Source organism: Triturus cristatus, chromosome 11, assembly GCF_964204655.1.
Source record: "Triturus cristatus chromosome 11, aTriCri1.1, whole genome shotgun sequence".
Classification (NCBI taxonomy): Eukaryota; Metazoa; Chordata; class Amphibia; order Caudata; family Salamandridae; genus Triturus; species Triturus cristatus.
In genome coordinates, this window is record NC_140594.1 from 437020718 (window position 1) to 437035355 (window position 14638).

Consider the following 14638-nt stretch of genomic DNA (forward strand, 5'->3'; position numbering starts at 1 on the left):
AAGTCGCAACACTTTTACGGAGTTTCTTTAACTTGTATTGCACAACTGCTCACCAAGCTAAAACTTACACAATACAATATATAGCGCATCACAATGGCGAAACCCATTTCATTCACCAATGCTGGTTTTATTCCCCATCGCTCCTGCCTTCAACTGATAGCATAAACGCATCCGTTACTAACCCGACCTCATGCACAGCAATGTACTGGTGGAAGACTTGAAAGCGGCAAGTCACAAGACAACCCAAACCCAACCTAAGTGACTGGGTTGCGCTAATTCACTCTCAATTACCCAAGGTTGATCCTATACTAACTGCCGCACAGCGCTGCCCCGCCCCATCTCCCACCGAGAATCGAGAAGGGGAGTTTCAAGGCCTGCCAAGCTGACACCGTCTGGCACTCGCCCCACAAGTATACCACCCGGTCAACAATTCGTCAGCTATATCCTGCCATTCGCAACCTATACTAACCGAGTAGAGGAAAACGGTTTCGGCCGGTGTTTTTATACACCACAGTGGCACGTGCGGACTTCAGAGCCAATGACACTTCCGAATTCTGTACCGCTCCCTACGATTAGCTTAGATACCCACAATGATCCAATCCTAGGTCATGTTATAAACGTCGAGCTCCTCCTACTCCCAGAATATGTCTCTCAAATGGGAGTGGCCGTCATGCGACCCGGAAGAACTGAAGTTACCTACACATGTCATCCGTTAAAAAACATACTAATAACGGACAATGGATATTAGGCTGAATTCAGGGACCGCTGTAAGTATCAGACAGGTGATAATTTTACCTGTGCAATAGGCCGTGTAGAGATTGTCCAGATCTTAAAGGCATCAGTATGTAATGTGTTAGGTTGAGAGGTACTAGTAATTATTCTGGGTAATGAAAAGAGAGGAGCCATCAATGCATGGGCGGACTACGTTGCACGAGAATGCTTTATTGCGTATACGCGGGGTGTTAGTAGTTGGGACGGGAACGAATTGACTAGGGCTGCTGGAGTTTACTAATATTCCTCTCCTGTGTATAAATACAGTGCGGAATACCAGTGTTTGTCCTTATATTTCCCCATTCACCTTTAGGCGAGTTATTGTTGTTTAGAGTCGTAGGATGGAATAATTAATAAGGTACTTATGTGATACTGGTTACGCCTTCTCTTTTTAAATGTGTTTTTAGCGTTCATATGACACATTTATTTAGAAATTGAAAATAACAAATTCTAGTTTATCGGACTTGGTTATTGTGTGTACGAGATAGAAAACGTATTGCAGCAGTTTACCAATAAAACTACTTCTTGCCTGCAACCGGTCTTAGCCGTCGTCCTTCCTTTCAAGAATCTTCCTGCGGGATATAGATAACCTTTGCCCTTTTTTTGTTAATTTTTTTTTTTTTTTTTAGAAAAATAATAATTTTCAATTTGTGGTTTTCACTAGTTGTTGTGAAAAAAATAAATACATTATTCAAAAAGCCAAGATTTGATGCAGCGTACGTGCGCCGGAGTTACAGAATTATTTAGTACTCCAATGTACCTCACAAGTCCTCCCTTTCAGAATTCAGCAGCTCCTTTTTCTTTTTAGACTGTTATTGCAAGCTGTATGCAAGTGTCTGTTCTAATGTAAACAAAAAGTCCAGAAGGCAGGAAGACTAAAATGAAAATAAAACTTTCGTATTGTATGTAGCAAGCCGCGGCATACTAAGCCAATGAAATCATTGTTTGAAAAGGAAAACAACACTGACTTCAGTTGTAAATATCAAATGTTTGATTATTTACAAAAGTACATTTCTACAATAAACAAATGCAAGCTGCAGTATGCAGCTAGGTTTGCCAGATACATACATGTACACTAATTACCATGGTTTTTAGTTCCTAGTTATCATTTTATAAATGTTCCTTCAGGTAGTTGCAGCCTTTGCTTCGTTGATTTATTTGCTTGGTCAGGGCTGCTTGGTTACTATGGTTTAATGGCAGTGCTGGATGTTTAGGTTATAACAGGAAGACCAAGAATGGAATTGACTTGTTGAGTATGCCTTATTTTAAAAGTTCCGTTTTTATTACAGAGCAGACAAATATTGGATGGTCATAGAAAACGAAGAGTGCCATCGTTAAGCAGCGGTGATTGTTTTTTTTCTAAAGAGGAGACCAAGGGTTGAATAGACACAGGCACTAAATTACAACTGCAACTTAAAATACGATTTAATCTGTAGAATGCTAGGTATTAAGTGAACACAGAGCCTGAATCTGCCTTGAAGAATAAGCGGTCTATATTTCGCCATTCGGAAATTTTCAGAAATTAATCCATAAAATATTTAAAACAAACTTTATGTCCATGTCCAGGCCAAGCAGTAATCTTTTTATTTGTTGTTTGCCCACTGAAATGTTGATTTGCTTGTGTGGTGCACTTGCTTGTACTTAACACGTTACACTCTTGGTGTACAAAACTGGAGGCTTTCTCGAGGCTACAAACTAAATTGGAATAACTCATATGTTATTGCTTTAAAAAAAAAAATATTTTTTTCTAATGTGAAATGCTGCAAACCGTGAACGTCCTGTTAATTTAAATAACCATTAAAATATCAGTATCCCCTGTTGGTTTTCTAGCGCCTATTTCTAACAGTGAAAGCATTTTGAAACTTGAGAGACAATTTTAATGTGTTCGTATCATCATCCGCTTTCAAATACTGCCAATTCATTATTTATGAGTTTAGAAGCCATAAGATAACATCATGTGTTTGTCACATAACGAATTTATACTTTCTCACTAGGCAGGGTCACGTATCTGTCTGGGGAAATCTATATTATTCGAGGTTTTCACTGGTATAAATAAAATCTTAAATTCTTGTCAAATAATAGTGCAGATTTCACATTGTTGGTTAAGATTACGTAAAGTATGTTCTGAAATAATGGATTCGTTTTTCAAGTATATCTTTTCACATTGGGCTTATTAACTTTGATCGCGTATAGTTACTGGAAATTAGTTCAAATTGCACCACAGTAGCATTTATTAAGTGAATATATTAATTGCCTCTTCAATAAACATCACCTCTTGCTGTTTCCAGTGTATTTCCTAATCTTATTTGCTTGACTGCTAATCTTTCAATATGATCAGTACAATGGCATAGTAAAATTATATGCAGGAGTGTTATGTAGGCACATAAAACACTTCTTCATAGTGTCACCTCATCCTAGTTCTCATGCTATTGGCAGTCCTGTTTCCATTGTGCTTTATAAATATATTACATCAGTAGATTTAGCGTAAAAGTAATGTAGAAATATATGATGGTTCTACACAACAGTAAAGAGAACAGAAATTCCCCTTGGAAACCATATAAAAGACATACTCCTACACAAACTCGCTTCAACTTCCTATTCTCTGTGAATAGAATCAACATAAAAATACAATGGAACCCAACTTCCAGGCTTGTGTACCGCCAATTATGAGATCAAACATCAAGGGATATTTTTAAGTATTTAATAAAAAAAGAATATTTTACTTCATATCAAATTGTAATTTTTTTAATTCTTATAATCAAAACATTTAAAATTTCATAACATTCATATGTATCATGCAATGTACGGTTTAAAAAGAATGTGTACACTCTATAAAAAACGCTTTTCAAGATCTCTATAATGACAAAAGAAGAATATCTTAACGGGGAACCCTTTTTGCACAGTTCAAAAAAAGCTGTTGCATTAGCTGATCCAACAATTCACTTCAAGTTTGTGTCCTGGTGAATGTGAGAGTCCATTCATTCCAGTAATTCCTCGTGGTCGGATTCAGCAGTGCTCAGCGTCGACGCGTTTTGGTGGAAACGACTACTAAAAACCACCTTCCTCAGGACAGAAAATAAGGGATTTTTCCTCCCTCCTCGAGATGCTAACAATGTGTAATCTATAGAGAGGGAAACATACAGATATATAATATATTTAATTCCTATGTCTTCTGGATCAACTCCCCTCCCTAGACGTTCCAATTCTATATTCTTCTCTGTTATCCCACACGTTTTACCCCCTTAATAGTCGCCTGTTGGTGCATAATCTTTTGGTGGTTACATGTACCTCTTAACTAAATACATAGGGCTACCCAAGCAATAAATTTAAAAGTCTCGATCATCCATTCATACAAACCATACATCCAAAATTCTTCTGATTTTCACTAAAAACTCACCACTTTTGGTCATGTGTATTCAATCAATAGAAAGCAGGATATTATAAAATTTGTGGCTTTGTTTAGTTCGCCCACACTCTTGATTCAGAACAGGAGAATACCTGTTAGTAATTCTGAGAAAAGAGAGAAAAAACATACCAGGTGCTCCTTAGGATAAGTCATCCCTTGTTGTAATCAGAATTGTTTATTTTATAGTGGTTCTTACCTCGTCTGGACCAATCTAGTCTCATGTATATGTAGACTCTGTGTCCTAAATTTAGTAGGGACAGTATATCTCCTACTCATGCATTCTTGTTACACTGTCTACAGCTTCTTTTAGTATCTTGGAGGTTTCAAGAGTAGAGTGGACGTACTTCTAATGTTCGGGCCAGAGCCCGAAAGTTCAAGCTTATTTGCCAGGTAGAGTGGGGTATTGTTATGTAAGGCTTTATGGGTAAGGCAGGCTATCTTGAATCTGATTCTGGCTTCGATAGATAGCCAATTTAGTTGTCATTTTTATTAACTGTCATACTATAGGGGTATTGTTTTAAATTTGCGCTAGCATATTCCAACCGTTCTACTGTTACTCCCGGTTAGCACTATGGTTTTTAGTTAACGGAAGGACATGCTACGTGCCATACGCCAGATACCCTTTTGTTTTTTCAAATATTTCAATATGTGGCTCCAAATAATGTGGCTCCTTTACCACTGTCACCCCATCTCGCTGATAGGACTAAGTTCTTAAACAAATCACCTTCATCGTTTAAAGAGGGAAAATACGAGCAGTTTCATGCAATTCGCCGCCACTGTAAGACTTAACTGATAACATTCTTCGACAAATCACCTCCAATACTTAAAAGTGGGAACATACAAGCATTTTCTTTTTAACTCGCCGCCACTTTAAGCCTTAACTGATAGCGCCGCCTCCCCTGCAGGTCGTATTAACAAGTAGCGTGGCTTGTATAGGTCTTACCTTCACATTTGGGCATCTGCGTCAGATTCGGTCACAGTAACCGATCACTGAGGTACACAAGATAGAAATCCTTCATGACCCGGAAGTTATTCTTCCCCATACCTCCTCATTTTTATTACAACATGCCACACTGTTTTTCTGGCAGCCATCTTAAAGTTACCACTTCTAATGCAGGGGTAAATCGATGTCCTATGTGCATTGCTAAATGTTGTTACTTATAAGGGAAGAAGTATGAAATATTATCAGCTTGGTAAAATTTAGAGCCCTCGTGGGAATGCCTTCTTCCCTATATTATAACCACAGTTAGTAATATATCTTATTACGTACTTCAGTGACTTCATTATTGGCAGCCATCTTTAAGTTACTACTTCCAATGCGGGACATATACAAAGAATCTATGGCCTATGTACATTGCTAAATGTTGTAACTTCTAAAGGAAGAGGTAGAAAATATTGTCAGCTTGGTGAAACTTAGAGCCCTCGTGGGGGCACCATCGTCACTATATTATAACCATCGTTGGCAACGTTTCTTATTACATGATGCAAGTTACTTCATTATTGGCGGCCATCTTGGAGTGGACCAGCCTACCCCAGTAGTCTATGGTTCGAATGAATTCCACCATAATTACTCCATTAAACTTGGCTCTTTCTCATGTTTTTCCATGGCAATTTCTCCTGTGCCCTAGGATCTCGTTGTAATCTTCTTTCACCTACATATTGCTGAAACTCATGGTACTTTTCTTGACTATACTAGGTGTCTAGCCCACAATGATGCGTTCCCAGTCTTCTCTGCTATTTATGCCACATCTAATGGTGTCAAATTTGATAGTGAACGACTGCTCTCTTGTTTCCTTCTATTTTCTTTGTTACATCACCTTCTCATATCTCTAATCTTTTCCAAAACTATCCATCTGATGTCTGTTGGGCTATGATTTTTTTCAATCCAATGGTTCACTAAGGGAGCATTTTCTTTTCTAGTATTAATAGCTGATCTATGTTCGTATAGTCTTTGCCTGACTTCTCTGCCTGTCTCTCCTATGTATCCCAGACTGCAGGGGCAGATTAAAAGGTATACTATATTCTTACTTCTGCAGTTATTAAGGGTGGTGATCTTATGGTTAACCCCATTAAGTAGTGGTGTGAAATTTAACAAAATATCTACTTGTCCATAGGGCAAGTTGCTTCATAAATCTACTTGTCCTGTAACAAAATCCACTTGTCCCTTTTGTGCCATGTAATGCGGTGACAAATTATGGTAGCAATCTCATTGGCTCTGAAATAGCCTCTCTGATTATGCCAGGGCTCCTTTCATAGTAGGGTTTGAATACTAGCAATTTCCTTATGTTGCCACGTTTCCGCAGATTTACATACTGGCGCTGAAGGTAATAGTAAGCAACAGTTCCATAGTTGGAATGCCCTTTTGAGGCTGTGCAAACCTATTAACTTGCATGTTTTAATGGTTTTCACCAACTCTTCTCTAATCTTTTCCATACTGAGGAAGGTTGCAAATTTACTCCTGACAATGACAAACCTGAAACATCTTCCAGGGTTGGGAGAAAATTGGTTGGAGGGAAAGTGAGCTTGCAAACACTCAGATTTTTACATGAGCAAATCTACACCTGGATATTTGCCCATGCTAAAATGCAGTTCACAAATGTTTTCTAGGACTACTAGTTCTTGGCCTACTTCTGTAAAGTCTTGTGAATTCACGAAAGTCGTATATCTGCCCTTAATGCAAGGACATGAGGGCACTTTTGAGACTTTATTTAATAATTGGACCCTTAATTAGGTCTGGCGTTAGCCTTGACCTTTTTCGTTTATTAAAATTCTGTCTCTCTCTGTCTATCGGCTAGCTTCACTGTGAGTGACAGCATTCTGTTCTTTCACAAGGAGCATAATCAACACAGTTGTTTTGTTCAGTGCCAGGAACCACTGTGGCAATGTGTGCTTTTTGAGACCCAAACAATTTTTGCTTTTGCCGATGTTTGTTATAATAATGAGGGCCCGGCAGCTCCCACACCAATAAGGTTTTACAAAAAACATGCCAAAACAAGTCAAGCATTGACAAAACCAAAAGAATGTCAAACAATTTCAGACCTATTGGCTTCACCAATGCTTGTTTATTTTTGTTTCCAATAATCTTATAAAACTGGTTACACTAATTTTCAGTTCTGAATATTTTTTGGAAATACTAGCATACATCAACACATTTTACTAAATGATGCTGCAAAAAAACATAAAATGTTACGGTAGTTTAGCTAAATGTTTTAGCATTTGTGAACATTTTATTTTGAAAGCAAATAATCATTAATCTTGCTTTCAAGCTTCTGCATATATTTGCATCTAATCGGAGCATTCTGGGAGCAGTCTACATAGCCTCATATTGCTACACATTGAAAACGTGTGTACATATCTTTATACTGGAACCACTGTCAGTAGTACAGTCTGAGCTTACAACATGTACTTAGATCGCTCGCCCTAATAATAAAGGTTTTGCATTAATGAACCATAAATACAAGTTTGAACAGCGTTCACACATGGACACAAATATTTCCTTAACTTCAGGCAATGCCTTTCCATGATCCATAATGTGCTACTGTAAACTGGCAGTCAAAAGGTTTATGATGTAGGGGGTTGGGCCTACTTGTCCCAAGGACAAAATACACATGGAAACTTGTTGCCCTTGTCCCCCAACAATATGTCCTGGGCGTCAGGCTATAGGAATTCCACATCTCTGCCATTAAGGGATACTTCTTTCCCCACCATGCAGAGATCACAGGCACCGCAGCTGCCGCACTTATGATTACCTATAGCTCTACCACCTCCTATCGTCCTTTGGGTTTCAGTATGATCTTCTCTACAGGTAAATACCGAAGTGTTTCCCCAATTCCTGTTCTTCCTAAATGTGTAAAGGGGGCTGGGGGGCATTTCTATCTCACCATCATTGAGGATCTTCCAGTTACGGTTTACAGTATTTTTTAGTTTATAGCTTATCGCTGAGAATTGGCTGACTAATACTAACCTGTCCTGTGATTGTTCCTTTTCACTCCCATTTAGGAGGCTCTCCCTGTCATAAAATCTAGCCCTCTTGAAGGAATGATTAATTAACGTTTTAGGGTAACCTATCTCTTTTAGCTTTTTCTTAAGTCTCTCTGAGTGGGTGTAAAAGTCATGTAGTGAGGTACAGTTTCTGCGGAGGCGCAGAAACTGCCTGAAAGGGATGTTATCTTTCTGACTTTTGGGGAGGTAACTGTTGTAATGCAAAAGGATGTTTTTATCAGTGGGTTTGGTAAATAATTCTACTTCCATATGGCCCTCACTATGCTACATGGTAATATCAAGGAAGTTTACGCTGTCTTTACTAATGTGCGCTGTGAACCTTCAATTGTTGTCGCCCAGGTTGAGCCATCCTAAAAACTCAAGTTGTTCCTTGGGGCCTCGCCAAAAGAAAAATGTCGTCAATAATACAACACCATCGGTGGACATTTTCATAAAAAGGGCAGATTTTGTTATATATATATATATATGCTTCTCTTCAAATGCCCCAACATAAATACATGCCAGACTGGGGGCCCATGTTGCCCCCATTCTGGTACCTTTTAATTGTAGGTCTAGATCATCCTTAAATAGGAATATATTATTCAGGAGCACCATTGATAGGCACTTTAAAATGAATTCCTTGTTGGCACCTTGTATAGTTGATTGTTCCAGAATTTGTCTGACTTCCTCTATTGTGTCTCCTTGGGGTATATTAGAGTATAATGCCTCGATATCGAGGGTTACCGTATACTCCATTTGATTTTTAAACTCAAGGCCTTCTATCTTTAGTGATCATGTCAGCAGTAACTTTTATGTAAGATTTTTGTTTTCGTACCAAGGGCTTAAGGACCCATCAACATATTTGCTGAGGAGTTCTAACTGTGAATCAATGGATGCCACTGTCTGTCTTAACGGCGGATCTGTAAGGTTTTTATGTATTTTTGGGAGTCCATAAAATTGTGGAATTTTAGGATTCCTATTATTCAAAAATTGGTATTCCTCAGTATTGATCCACTCTTCATTTTTTGCTAGTTACAACAAATTGCACACGTCTTCTCTCAGTTGTTCCGAACGTGTGCTTGAGACCCTTTGATAATATTGGGGATTAGATAGGAGTGCTAAAGCTCTCCTCTCATAGTCTGGCTTGATGGTAATACTTTTGTCAGCAGCTTGGGATTCTATTGCATCTCTGATTCTTAGACATGTTATGATCTTGATAACCTCTTTCTTGTAGGAGGTTATTGACTTCCATTTTCACTACTGTTTCAAAGGTCTCTACGTTCCTACCTAATTGTCCTAGATGTGGGGTAAAGGTAGATTTCTGTCGGAGTTCTGAGTCTTGGTCCCTATGTCTTTCTGGCCTACCCTCAAAAATGCGACGCAGTCTCACCTGTGGAGCCTCCTCTCTTGCATAATAACTAGTTCTACACAACAACAGTGACTTGCTCACTTTTTCGTCTGTGTGTCATGGGTTGATGAGGGCCAATCCACTGCTGCACCCACTGTTGCTCCATCAGGTACCACTCATCTGTTTGGACTGAGCATGTGAGTCATTGCAATGTCATCCCTATGTATTTCTCCATTCAACATTGCAGTAAAAATACCAAAATTCAGAATTGTTAATTTGCGTAGATGTATTAGTCAAAGTCATGCCTTTAGCTGTCTGCTTCACTAAAAAAATGTTACTGCCAGCAAATATTATTCTTTACTTTTGGCTACTCTGACCTCCCTCACTTCGAGGTCGCCTCATGGCCACAATATCAACTGGAAGAAGGCTCTCTGGCCCCTTCCTGACCGCCTGTCTTCTGAGCCCTGTGGCACAGAGATTCCCCCTTACCCCACCATGGTCCTCCGACTGATGCTACCTGTGCCCTTTCAGACCCTTCAGATGACCTGTTGCTCCCTTGTTGTCTTGTTCCACGTTTGCTCAGTTCATTTATTTTTTTGTCGTCTTTCTGTCCTTTGCCCTGTTTGCTGTGTCTTGCTCTGCTGTGTCCCTCTGACTTCTCTCAAGCTGGATTTCTCCTCTCTCTCTTTCTGCTCCCCTCCTCTGCTTGTAACCCCTCTCTCTAGGGATTCGGATAGGCTTTCCAGCTCCCATTTGCACTTTTCCCTCTCTGTGCCATGTTTCCCACCTCTGTGCTCCTCCTGAGCATGGATAGCCATACCTCCCCCCCCCCCCCCCCCCCCCTTTTCCTAGACCATCCTCATGGCAACTGCTATGTGGACTCGCAGCTGGCATGCCAAAGCCAAGCCACTTTCTATATGTTCGCATCTCGACCGTGCCGTGTGCCAGAACCTCTGGTCCACGAGCACTATCCTGGGAACCCAAGTAGTATAGGCCGCACACTCTCAGCACCCGGAAGCCTAGCATTTACTGTGTCATGGCCTCCACTTTCACATTGAAAGCCCTTTCTCCTGTATCTCCTGCCACTTCTCTTATACTACCACCAGCACCCCTGATGCTCTCCCCCCCCCCACTCTGCAAACGTTAGAACCCTCCTATCAACATCCCTCTCTACCATCCGTTGCCTCCTACACAACACATGTTCCCTCTCCATTCCAGCCATAGAAATCTGGGAACTCCATCATGACCTCCCACCAGACGACCTGTTCCTCAGGGAAACCTATTTGACCCCACTTCTGCTCCTGATATTGCCACGGCCACCCAGCCCGGATACAAAATTGTTAGGCAAAACAGAGGCGTGATTACATCTACATGTGTAAATGTACAATTGTAAATAGTATTACTGAAAGTGGAGCACGACGTGATTAATCATGGATCAACATTTCTGATTTTGAACCCTGTGTTGCAGAATAAACACATCTGGATTTCTGTAGCGATAGTAATTATTTAGTCATTCACACTAACATTTGCTTTGTATCCATTTTCGAAGAAAGTAATGCATGCAAATACAAAAGCCATTGTAAACATGTCCCACTGATAGATATATATAGATATATATATATATTCAGTGAAAAAACCATAGGTTTCAGGCCTGATATAGTTAGAAATTAGCATTTAAAAAACCTTAGAAATTCACTGAAAAAACAATAGGTTTTAGGGGTGTTATAGTTAGCTGGACATTTCACTCGAACAAAACCATTGAAATTCCTCCGATATAGTTAGTTGTACTAACTACATCTCGCGCGCCCGCAATCCACTGCTGATGATGTCGCATATTACATCATTCATGACATGGTCAGTGACATCACTGATGACAGGGGGCGGGGCCTGAGGTGATGTGTGCAAACAGGCTCTGTGGCGCGTTTTAAGTTGGGGAATTAATTCCTCTTCAATCCTGAGGTCCCCTGGGGGCGAACTAGCCCACCAGGTACCTCCAGTATGCGCCAGGGAGCTGCATTGCAGAGAGGTGTTCAGAGGCCACGCCCCTTTTTTACAACACTCTCCAACGCAGCTCCGTGGCGCTTAGTGGAGGTACCTGGTGGGCTAGTTGGCTCCTAGGGGACCTCTGGATTGAAGAGGAATGAATTCCCCAACTTAAAACGCGCCACAAGGCGTGTTTGCACAGTATCACCTCAGGCCCCGGCCCCTACCTTAACCACTGTACAAATGCGCCCCGTGGCGCATTTTAAGTTGGGAGATTAAGTCCCCTTGAATCCTGAGGTCCCCTAGCCCACCAGGTACCTCCAGTAAGCGCCACAGAGCTGCCTTGCAGAGAGGCGTAAAAAGGGGCGTGGCCTCATTAAACCTCTCTGCCTGCCCCCAATTATTCTTTTTTTTTTATTAAAAAAATCGGGAAGGGGGCCCCCCTCCCGAGGCCATAATTTGCCCCGGGGACCCCATCCCCCGGGGCATGGCCCCTTTTTTTTTTTTGGGAGGGGGCTGCCTTGCCCCCCTCCTGTGGCCCATTTTGGCCCCGTGGACCCCATCCCCCGGGGCTGTTTTTTTTTGTTTTTAATCTTTTATTTTTAGGAGGGGGGTGTGTCGCCCCCCTCCCAGGCCACTACTGGCCCTGGGGACCACATCCCCCGGGGCCTGGCCACCTCATTGGGGGCCGTGGGGGGGTCCCAATCCCCCCACGGCTCTGCCGGCTCCCCACCTCCTGCGGGAGCCGGCATTGCTTTTCCACATGGGGAGCAGCTAACATGCTGCTCCCCATGTGGAAAAGCAATCTGCTTTGCTTCATTGAAGCGAGAGCAGGTTTCCCTGCTCCGGCTTCAATGAAGCAAAGCAGTTTGCAATGGCAGGGTGGGAGCCACGAGGCTCTTGCCCTGCCATTGCAAGCAGCAGTGTCCCGGGGGCGGGCACCCCAGGACACTGAGGAGCCGGCCCTGGGGGGTGGCGGTCCCCAGGGCCATCATTGGCTCTGGTGGGGGGGTGGGGCGCGCGGCCCCCCTCCCAGTTAATTTAAAGCCCCGGGGTGTGGTGGTCCCCGGGGCTTGGGGGTCCGTAACGGACCCCCTATTTTAAATATTTAGTGCCCCGGGGAGGTGGCGGTCCCCGGGGCTTGTGGGGGGGGCTCGAGTCCCCCTCCCCCCCCGCACAGTTTTTTTATTAAAAAAAAACAAGCCCTGGGGGTGGCGGTCCCCGGGGCTGCGGGGGGGCCATGAGCCTCCGCATACATTGAAATAAAGCCCCGGGGGGTGGTGGTCCCCAGGCAAGTGTGGGGGGGATTGGGACCCCCCCACACTTTTTAAAAAAAAATATGCCCCTGGGATTTGGCCCCCGGGGGCAAATTAGAATATTCAGCGCGGGAGGCCACGCTGAATTTTTTTATTTTTTTTTCTGCCGAAATTCTCGCTGGGTGCGCGAATCTCGCCGATTATTCTTTTTTTGGCCCTGGGGGTCCTTGTGGGACCCCCTGAGCAGGCCTAGGGGTTCAGGGTGTTTCTACCCTGCCCCCTTGTCACATTTTTCGCTTTTGTTTTTCAGGTTTCTTGTGCCTCGGTTCACAAGATGGCTGCCAACACTTCCTGATCTAGAGTGTTGACAGCCAATTAGAATACAGCTCGTGCACGGCAGGGTGCGCGCTGGGTGCGGGGAGGGTGCGCGGATCCTCCGAGGCCATAGATATCTCTAACTTTTTTACCCTAATTTTCTCAGGAACTACTGAACGGATTTACACCATTTAAGCAAAAGGCACGAGTCTGAACTGAGGACTACCTATTTGCCAAATTTGGTGTAATTCCGTTTAGCAGTTCGGGCTGTAGCTGTGTCAACAGGTCCTATGGGAAAATGCATGGGGAAAATGCATTTTGGGACCCCCCTTTTTTCTCGGCCCCCGCTTGATGAATCACCGTGACATTTTCAGGATAGGAGCGGACTGGAGCTGGCCAAACGTTTTGAAAATTTTGCGAAGATTCGTCAATCGGCGCCAAAGTTATTCCAAATAGAATGATGCCGATTTCCTATGGAAAATAGGTCCTAACTATATCTACCTACTGTATATATCGCTTACTACCCCTGACAAGGTGTCAAAGTGCTTTTCGGCGAGTAGCACGCTATTCCGGAACCTAAAAGAATTGATGGTGAATTTGTAAAGGAAAATATGAATTAATTTGAGTGGTGGAAATGCGAGTCTGTTTAGTTGGATTGAAAAGGATAATGCAGGGATAGAGGGGGGAAGAGTCTAGAAACTGTTTATTGGGAGATCATAGTAATAGCAGGAGGTTTGGGATGGGTAAAGGAGAGATGAAGGAGGGAAGAGTCTCTAGAAATGGGCTAGGGAGATCATGGTAGTAGTCAAGAGGTCTTGGATGAGTCTTAGGAGGGATACACGAGGGAACTATTTAGAAAGGGTTATTTTGGAGATCATAGTAGTAGAATAAGGTTTGGTATGAGTTTGAGAATGGAGGTAGGCGATATATTGGGAGAGGTATAGGGTGAAACATAGGGTAGTGCATTGGGGAGACTTTTCTTTTTTTTTTTTTTACTGTAGGAGTAAAATAATATATATAGATACATAAGTACAGGGAAGGTATACATGTATAAGGAAGGCAATATATCAAGATTTAAGTTGTATTTAATAAACTCTTTTCAGTGTTGCTGTACTTTAAGCTAATTTATTTGTGTTCCTTTTTTCTTTTCAATAATTCAATAGCGAAGCAATTGTAGATAATTAGTTATAACATTTACATATTGTGGTAGATAAATGGAGAACCATATGTATCTAATCAAAAAACTTATGTAAAACTATGCAGTGACCTATATACATGTGAAGCATAGAATATTATAACCATTAATATGTACATTTGTCAAGCATACCTAAACAATATTTCTATAATAATTATTATACATATTTATACAAGGAAATAAACATATCTAGATACATATATTCAAATTATGTCCTTATATACACAGGGTTTTGCTGAGTTCGAGACTCTTGATAGTCTTATGAAGATAATATAGATATCCGTGGATCTTATGTTTGGGGGTAGTGAGTTCTATAGTTTGACTGCTTGAACAGAGAAGGGTGTGCAACCTATGTTTTTAGGACTCGCGCCTAGCGATACAGT

The 14638-nt window shown here is 41.8% G+C and overlaps 1 protein-coding gene across 1 annotated transcript in view; it reads left to right on the top strand.

The window, feature by feature from the left end:
- The first annotated feature begins 667 nt into the window (after positions 1-667).
- SLC23A2 (solute carrier family 23 member 2) overlaps positions 668-14638 on the top strand; it is an 833120-nt gene continuing 819149 nt past the window's right edge. The window contains exon 1 of the mRNA XM_085636370.1: positions 668-767. The gene's annotated coding sequence lies outside the window, so the exon portion shown is untranslated. The remainder of the gene's footprint in view (positions 768-14638) is intronic.